The 8789-nt window shown below is 54.6% G+C and overlaps 1 gene segment (V, D, J or C); it reads right to left on the minus strand.

Moving 5' to 3' along the window:
* Positions 1-320: 320 nt before the first annotated feature.
* Positions 321-859, minus strand: LOC307197284 (immunoglobulin lambda variable 2-18-like). The segment is given in 2 exons: positions 814-859; positions 321-718 (listed from the first exon to the last, which is right to left on the minus strand).
* Between the last annotated feature and the right edge of the window lie 7930 nt (positions 860-8789).

Raw genomic sequence — 8789 nt, forward strand, 5'->3', positions numbered from 1 at the left:
CCACACCAGTGATCTTCTCTACTCAGTCTGTGGACTCAAATGCCAATATCCTCCTCCTGAGACATCCTCACAGACACCAAGAAATAATGTTTTAAACGCAGTATGGGCATCTCTTATCTCAGGCAAATAGACACATAAAATTAACCATCACACTGCTGTGGAAGAGCTGGCAAGAGTGGCACATCACACAGGATGAGGAAGTGGTTACCATCCCAAGACAATAACCCCAAGATCATATTTCCCACCGCCTCCACTGTAGGCAGAGGGAGGAGCTCAGAGACCACTGACCTCTCACGGCCGAGCTGCATGAGGCTGGCAGCTCAGGGAGGAGAAGCATCTGCAGAGCAATAGGGAGCCTGTGAGCTCAGGGATGTTTTGGTCTCAGTTCCCCATGACCTTGGACCACTGTGCAAAGTGTTACTACTTGTACCTGAGCTACAGTAATAATCAGCCTCGTCCTCAGCCTGGAGCCCAGAGATGGTCAGGGAGGCCGTGTTGCCAGACTTGGAGCCAGAGAAGCGATCAGGGATCCCTGAGGGTCGTTTATTGACCTCATAAATCAAGGTTTTGGGAGCTGTGCCTGGGAGCTGTTGGTACCAGCCGACTTGGTTATATTTCCCTATGTCACTGCTGGTTCCAGCACAGGAGATGGTGACCGTCTGTCCCAGATTCCCGGACACTGAGGGAGGCTGAGTCAGGCCAGACTGGGCCCAGGACCCTGGAAAGAGGAGAAACACACTCTAGTCAGTTCTGTCACCCAAAGACACAAAGATCAGTCAGACGTCCCTGGGGTCCCTTCCCTGGAGGCCTCACCTGTGTCCTGAGTGAGGAGGGTGACAAGGAGCAGAGCCCAGGCCATGGTGGAGACGCCCCAGATGCTGCCTTCTGAGCCCCCAGCCCTCGGCCTGGTCCCCCAGAACTCTCTTATCCGCTCCCCCCCAGAGGAGGGAGGGGCTTCCATGCAAATCTGCTTCCTGCACCTGCCTGTCCTCACCCCTTCTTCTCACCCCCTCTGACATGGTTTGTTCTAGATTCTTCTACATCCCTGGACAGCAGACAATCCTGGAGAATTAACTCCTTCACATGGTTTGTAAGGACAGAACGAGTCCATGACAGGATGTGGGAAAGGAATCCAGCCCGGGATTTCCTGTCTCTCCTGGTGTGAGAGTCATGGTGCTTCCTGGGGGAGGAATCCCAGAAGGTCCCCTCTGTGCTCTTGGGACAAAGGAGAGGCCATGAGCCCAGGCGGCTGAAAGATACATCTGCCCCACTTTCCAGGAGTCAGAGGCAGAGCTCGGGACAGTAACCCCTCAACTCCCTCTTTTTTAAAAACGTTTTATTGAAGGGACTTCCATGGCAGTCCAGTGGTTAACACTCTGTGCTTCCACTGCAGGGGGTGCAGGTTTGATCCCTGGTCGGGGAGCTCCAATCCTGCATGCCGCATAGTGCTGCGAAAAATGAAAAACAGAAGAAAAAGAAAGAAAATAACCAAGAAACTGAACATTTTTATTGAAGTGTGCTTAAGTTACAATGCTGTGTGAATTCCTGCTGTTCAATAAAGTGATTTAGTTATACTCTATATACATTTTTTCATATTCTTTTCCATTATGGTTTATCAGAGGATATTGAATACAGTCCCCTGTGCTATACCATAGGTCCTTGATGTTTATCCATCTTATATATAATAGTTTGCATCTGCTGGTCCCAAGCTCCCAATCCATCCCTCCCCCACCCCAACTCCTTCTTATCCCCCTCAGTTTGGAGGGTCCTCACATTCCCCTCCAGCCTCTGTCTCTGCAGTGCTCTGAGTCTGAGGCCCAAGCCTGAGCCCTGGACCATTTATTAGCACTTTTTAAGATGATTTGCTGGGGTACAAATGCTTTGGGACATAAGAAGTGTTCCGTGGGGAGCCCCTCTTGAAACTTCATGCAGGACAGTGTAACCCTCAAGTACCTTCCCCAAATCCTGGCCCTTGCTGCCCCCTGGTGGCTGCAGACGGTGCCAACCAAGCCCCTGGGAGGCAGCTGAGTGGGGGCTGGAAATCCCTCTTGCATCGCCCTCCCCTCCTCCCTCCTTCCCCATCAAGCTCAGCACCAGGCCCCCGATCCCTTCCATCCCCTCTAACCTCATTTCCCTTTGTCCATTAACTCCCTCCACGATGGGATGTGTCACCTGCCACACCAGGTGGCCTGGACCCTCACCCCAGGACTATTTAGCCCACCCCACCACAGCCTTGGTACCAGGTTATGCCTGTGAGGCAGCTCTTCATACCAAGTGACAGACATTTCAGGAGCCCAAGAGAGGTGACTCTATGGCCAATGGTGGGGAAAGCTAAAGGCTTGCCTTGGGGATTGAGGGAAAAGGAGAAAGATGTTTGGGCGAAGCAATCAGTTTTGACTCATGACTATTGCTTAAGTGTGTTTTGAACATGTTTGTGCTTTTTTATTTTACACACTGGTTAAAATAATAAAGTCTGTTATTAAAGATAAGACTAAGTCCCACAGTCTGCAAGTTGCAGACTCAGGAAAGCTGTTGGTGTGATTCAGACCAAGTCCTAAGACCTGATACCGAAGTTGCTGAGGACGGAGGAAAATGAGATGAGATGTCCCCGCTCAACAGCGAGACTGGAAAGGGGCAAACTCCTCCTTCCTCTGCTCGTGTTCTATCCAGACCCTCAAAGGACTGGATGCTTCTCAGTTCCTCCTTTGCTCCAAGCACTGAGGCTTGGCACGCAGGGGAGTGGGCAGATGCCCTGGCCCAGCCAGGAAGGGGTGGGGGGGAGGATATCTTCTTCCCAAGAAGTTGTTCTGAAGCTGGTTCTGAGGGACACGGAGCACCTGGCCTTCTGATGAGTTCCCCTCCCCACACACCTGATCTCCCCCTTCCACCACACACACACCTGGGGAGGGGCTTCCTGCCCTCTGCATCTGCAAGGCCCTTGACTGCAGGAGGCCTGAGTTTGAGTGTGGGATGGAAGGATGCTGCCCTCTACCTGAAGGCTCCTGCCTTTCCCTCTGAGCTCATTCATAGCTACCCCAAAAGGATTTTCTTTCTTTTTTTTTTTGATGTGGACCATTTTTAAAGTCTTTATTGAATTTGTTACAATACTGCTTCTGTTTTATGTTTTGGTTTTTTGGCCGCGAGGCATGTGGGATCTTAGCTCCCCAACCAGGGATCAAACCCACACCCCCTGCATTGGAAGGCAAAGTCTTAACCACTGTACCGCCAGGAGAGTCCCCCAAAAGGATTTTCAAAAGTGGTGGTTCCACCAAATCAGGACATACGGCCTTAGGAACGCAGACCAGCCATCCTGGATTCTCTCCAAGTCCTTCCTTGTCAGCTTAATCTTGCAGCAGACTGGGGGACTAGGGGCTGTGTGGGGTGACTGAATTTCTTCATATCTCCAAAATTAATCACTGGTCAAGGAAAACATTTATGATGGAAAAGTTTACTCCCAAATATAGAAAAGTTGGGAATTCCCTGGCGGTCTAGTGGTCAGAACTCTGAGCTTCCACTGCAGGGGGCGTGGTTCGATCCCTGGGTGGCGGGGAACTAAGATCTCACGTGCCGTGTGGCGAGGCCAAAAAGCAAAACAAAACCACAAAAAACAAGCTAAAACACCCCCAAAATATAGAAAATTATTTGACCATGGCCAGCGTTATCGTTTTAGTGACCATCTTCTGGACATCTTGACATGCTTAAGTACAATGTTCAGGAAAAAGAATTACATGTATTCCAGGAGGTGAGGGGGGGGGGTCCCTGTAACTTTCACTGCTTCTTCTACTCCAGGCCTAGTCTAGCCCCAGGAACATAGTAAACATTGTGAGCATTACTTGAAGCAATGAAATGAATGAATGTTACTTTCATGTTTACTTGTACATGAATAGGACTATATCATACAATATAAGCAATCCTGTGACCTTTGCTTTCAAATATCTCCGACGTCATCTTTTCAGTGTGTCAACCTGAAATCAGGCCTTAAATCAGCCATCGAATCATGAAAATAACGTTCGGCAATCTTCAAAGGGATCCCCTTTCCATTCCAAGTCCCACAGATGCATCCTTTGCCCTCTCAGAGAATTAGTTACAACCTGCCACTTTAAAACAATGGTCTTCTTGTTTTGGTTTGGTTTTTTTCTGGTTCCATCCTAAAACTTATGAGCACTATCTCCTTGAGTGTTGCAGCAGCAGCCTCTCAAGGACAAATGTTTGTTGAATGAGTCTGGACAAGAGGAAGGAGGGGGAGGCTGAGTCTCCAGTTCCAAAGTGAAAAAATTGAGGTTTTACCAGCCCTGTTCCAGGTAACAATCCCAGGTCCGGGGGATCAACACAATTCCCTCATTTGTATGTACCTATGTATTCATTCATCCATCCATCCCACCATGGGTGTAGCTGGACACCTTAACCTCTGTTAGCTCACAGGCACGGGGGATGTGTGGGGGAATGGCAGGGTTGAGCCACGAAAGATAGCCATCACTACTGCCCTGCCTGTTATTCTTGGCCACCACTACCTTCCGGTGGCCTGTGGTTAAAGATTTAGGGTCACCTGGACCACAAGGACACAGCCTCACACTTACTGGGCTTGAGTGAGGAAGCTGAATTCAAAGGACCCAAAGGAGGTCCCCCAGGCCAGCGTTAGTGACAGGGCTGGAGTTCCGCTTTGCTCTTAACCCCTCCAGGCAAGAATCCTCACCCACCTGGCTCTCACCATCTCTCCAGAAGCCCGACTTTCTCCCCTAGAGGGGCTGGGAGGAAGGAGGTGCCAAAACCGTCCTGGATTCCATGTCTCCAGTGCCCCCTGGTGGCCCGGACGCGACATCCCCAGGGTTGAGGGGCACCGCTTGGGAGGCTCCCGCCCCGCCCACACTTCCTTTTCCAGGCTCCTTCCTGACTTTGTCCGAAGGGGTCCGTTGGTGAAAAGAGGTGAACCCTGCACTCAGGACCAGCACAAGCTGAGGCCATCAGAGGGGCTGCGGAGGTCAGACGGAGGTGAAGAGAGCAGACACAGCAACTGTTTGGCTTCTGAAAAACTATATGGGGGGGTGGGGGGGTGGGAAGCACAGTCTGGAGGGAGGACTATCTAGTCAAACCCTGGCTGGGGTCTCCGCTGCCCCAGGGGTCACATAAGTGGTAAAGTCGAGAGAGTAGGGGCCACTGGCCTGGCCAAGGGCAGGGACATCTTATCGACAAGAGGGAGGTGGGAGTGGGGCGAGGGCCCCGGAGCCGGCCCTGGCACCCCACGCCCCACAGAGAGGAAGGGGTTGCGGAAGACAGGCCCAGAGGTGGGGGTGGGGGAGGAGTTGGAGGTGGGGGTGGGGGAGGAGTTGGAGGTGGGGGGTTCTAAGCCTCGACCCCTCCCTCCGGATCTCAAGAGCCCCTTCATCCCAGCCCACGCCCACCCCTCCCCACCCCCCCACCTACCCCCACCCCATCCCCACCTCACCCCGTTCTCCATCCTACCCCATTCCCTTCCCCCATTCCACGATTCCTCCCTCCCCCACCTCACTTCCATTCCATCCCATCTCCTACCCCCACTTCACCCATCCCCCCATCTCCTCCCCATCCCCCCAACCCTACCTTTCCCCCATCCCACCCCTGACCCACCCCATCCCCACTCTCACCACCCGGCCGTCCAGTGGGCATGGCCACAGACGCCACCCCTCCCCCTCTCCGCACTCCCTCCCCGCCTACTAAACGGAACCCCTTCTAGACTGCCTGGAAGACCCCACTCGCGATCCCAGGATCTCGTGAGATTTGCCCCAGGAGGAAACAGAAAGCAGGATTGGTCGGGCCGCGTGGTTTCCGGGCGGGGCGCTGCTGAGTTCGCGGTTCTTTGTCTGCAGAGCCCAAGCGGGGGATCGTGTGGCGTGGCGCTGCGGCACGAAAGGTAAGTTCCCGTCCTGGTGCCCCCGCGTTCCCGTGGGGTGACCTTGATTTAGTCCCCGGGGCCCCCAGCGGGCCCCCGCTCCTGTTCTCCAGCCGAGAACGAGCTCTCACGACCTGGGGCTGGAGTGGAGGCCACAGGCGGTGGGGGGCCGCCTTGGGCCTACCCGGGCCACGTGCCCCGTGAAGAGGCCGCAGCGCCGTTTGGGGGACGTAATAATCCAGGGCACCCGGGTCTGCGGGGATGGCCGGAGCTCATTGGGCGCTGCTTTGCGCTGGAAATGGGGTTCCCTCGGGAGGTGCCAGGGTGTGGGGGCCAGAGAAAGGGACAGAACTGGGGCTGCAGGACGGCGGTTAGTGCCCTTAGAGGAAGGTCCCTTTGACCCGAGCATCAGGTCTTTCCTTCGACTGTCTGCTGCTTCAGCCGATGAGAAATTTCTCGGGTTTGGAGATACGAAGAGATTCTCACTGAAACGGCAGGGTCGGGGCTCCGGTTTTCAGTTCGCCCAGCAGAGTTCTCACTGTGGCTTCATAACTACACGTGTGAACACACCGTGTCTTTGTTTTTTGGAGAATTGGGGTTCTTGTTTTTTTGTTGTTTTTCTTGAGTTTTTTTTGCGGTATGTGGGCCTCTCACTGTTGTGGCCTCTCCCATTGGGAAGCACAGGCTCCGGACGCGCAGGCTCAACGGCCATGGCTCACGGGCCCAGCCGCTCCGCGGCATGTGGGCTCTTCCCGGACCGGGGCACGAACCCTGCCGATGTCCCCTACATCGGCAGGCGGACTCTCAACCACTGCGCCACGAGGGAAGCCCGAGAATTTGGGTTCTTATTCTCACACTTGGGTGGAGACGGGTGACTGAGATGGTAGGAAACCAGGGAGACCAGGTGTCGGAGGACCTGAGGCCAGCGTGAGCTGGACCAGCGTGGCGGAAGACATGTTCAGGTAAACTGGTCCCCTGCACCTCATCATGTCCCAGGATGTCCTGTTGCCCCCTCAGTGCTGTTAATCGTGGAGCTGCATGCAATCTGCATCCTGAAGCCCTCACAGCGGGAGGAGGATGAGCAGCCTTTATTTTTCCAAGTCATTTTCCCAAGAGAGCTTTCATCCTGCTGCCTTCTTAGAAGAAGCAGCTGCAATGTGTTGGGGTCCCATTCCCGAAGCCACGGTTACGTTCAGAACCTGTGCTTGGGGCGAAGGAGCAGGGCTGGCATCAGCCCCCAGAGACTTGACTCCTGTGTGGTGTTGGTCAGGGGCAGGGTGGGTGAGCCCAGGGAGGTTTTGGTCTCCCTAAGCGGTGGGCTAGGACCCCTGGGCCTAGGGGCGGTCCCGGAAAGAAAGCACCCAGAGGGCACAACGAGTCCTCCAGCTGCAGCCCAAGGTGGCCAGGGAGGCGGACCTGGAGCTGGAGGATGGAGAGGGACCCCAGGAGCGAGGACGAGCTCGTGCACTGGGGGTGCTGGGCAGCACATGGGTGCTGTTGATACCAGCACCCCGGGCTGTAACCCCCAGTATCACTGCTGCCTCCAGAGCAGGAAATGTGGCCTCTCTGTCCCAGAGCCACAGCCCTGTATTAAACACAGACACTGAGTGGTTGTCAGGACAGACTGGGCTCGGGACCCAGAGAGGAGCAGGATGTGCAAAGGGGAGAGCTCAAGGTCATCACTCCGGAGATGTTCAGGGTGGAGGGAGAAAAGAGGGTCAGCCCTGGGCTGCCAGATGGTCCCCTCCTTAGTGCCTCTCACCTGTGCAGACAGACCATGAGCAGACCCCAGGCCATGGCGGAGACCCCCACGAGCACTTCTGCAGCCATGGCGCCAGGCTGGGCTCCCCACACCTTTCTTAGCCCCTGCCTCATGTGTGGGAGGGACCTCTGTGCACAGCTGCTTCCCAAATCCTTCAGGCGACACCGTATCAGCGAATCTGCTTCCTTCGTCCTGCCGAGGGCAAGCAGTGCTGGGAGGTTTCCTGGAGCCTGAGCTCCCGGGGTACGGCTGCTGAGCCGAGGTACCAGTGAGTGCAGGCCTTTCTGGATTTCTCCCCGATATATCGCCCCTCCCCCCATCTTCCTGGAAGACCTGGCAGGACCCACAGAGCTGCTGAGTGCCTAGACTGTGGTGGGTGATGTCCCCGGAATGGAGGCTCCTGTCCTCCGCTCTCGTCCCCGACCTTGTCCACTGTCCACGAACAGAGTGGGCTGTTCCCATCCGCAGGCGACTTCCCCGGGCACACTCCCACTGGGCTGGCACGTTGATGGCTTAGCGAGCCCTGGACCAGGAGCCAGGGGCCTCGTTCCCGTGTCACCCTCTTGTGGCTGGCTCTGTGACACAGGTGCAAAGGACTCGCCCTTTTGAGCCTCAGCCACTGCACCGGGAAAGGAAAAAGCAATTTAAGGCCCCTGCCGACATTTCAGATCTTGAGGGAGAACCCGAGGCTAGGAGAGTGAAACGCTTTGGTGATTTAAGCTCTACCAAACACGAGGAATTGTTGACTGACTCGTCATTCTGATTCGGAATCCAGCTTCAGGCTCCTTGTCCCCATCTCGTGGAGAAGCTTCAATGAAGGGCATGGTTGTGACAAAAAAATGAAGATGTCCCAGAGGCGGTGATGCCAGCAAACATCTTCACAGTAAAGGAACTTGGAGATAATGTCAGGCCCTGAAAACTAAAAGGGTGAAATGTTGGAAGCAGATCCAGGCTTAGAAAGCAGAGTGACACCGCAATGAGAAGCCCACGCACCACAACGAAAAGCAGCCCCCGCTCGCTGCACCTAGAGAAAGCCTGCATGCAGCAACGAAAACCCAATGCAGCCAAAAGTAAATAAATAAATTAAAAAAAATAAAATAAAGGCAGAGTGATAAGTTGTCCGGGCTTAGGAAGGACACTCAGCCCCGACTGCAAGTTATG

The sequence above is a fragment of the Stenella coeruleoalba genome, assembly GCF_951394435.1.
Source record: "Stenella coeruleoalba genome assembly, chromosome: 14".
Taxonomy (NCBI): domain Eukaryota; kingdom Metazoa; phylum Chordata; class Mammalia; order Artiodactyla; family Delphinidae; genus Stenella; species Stenella coeruleoalba.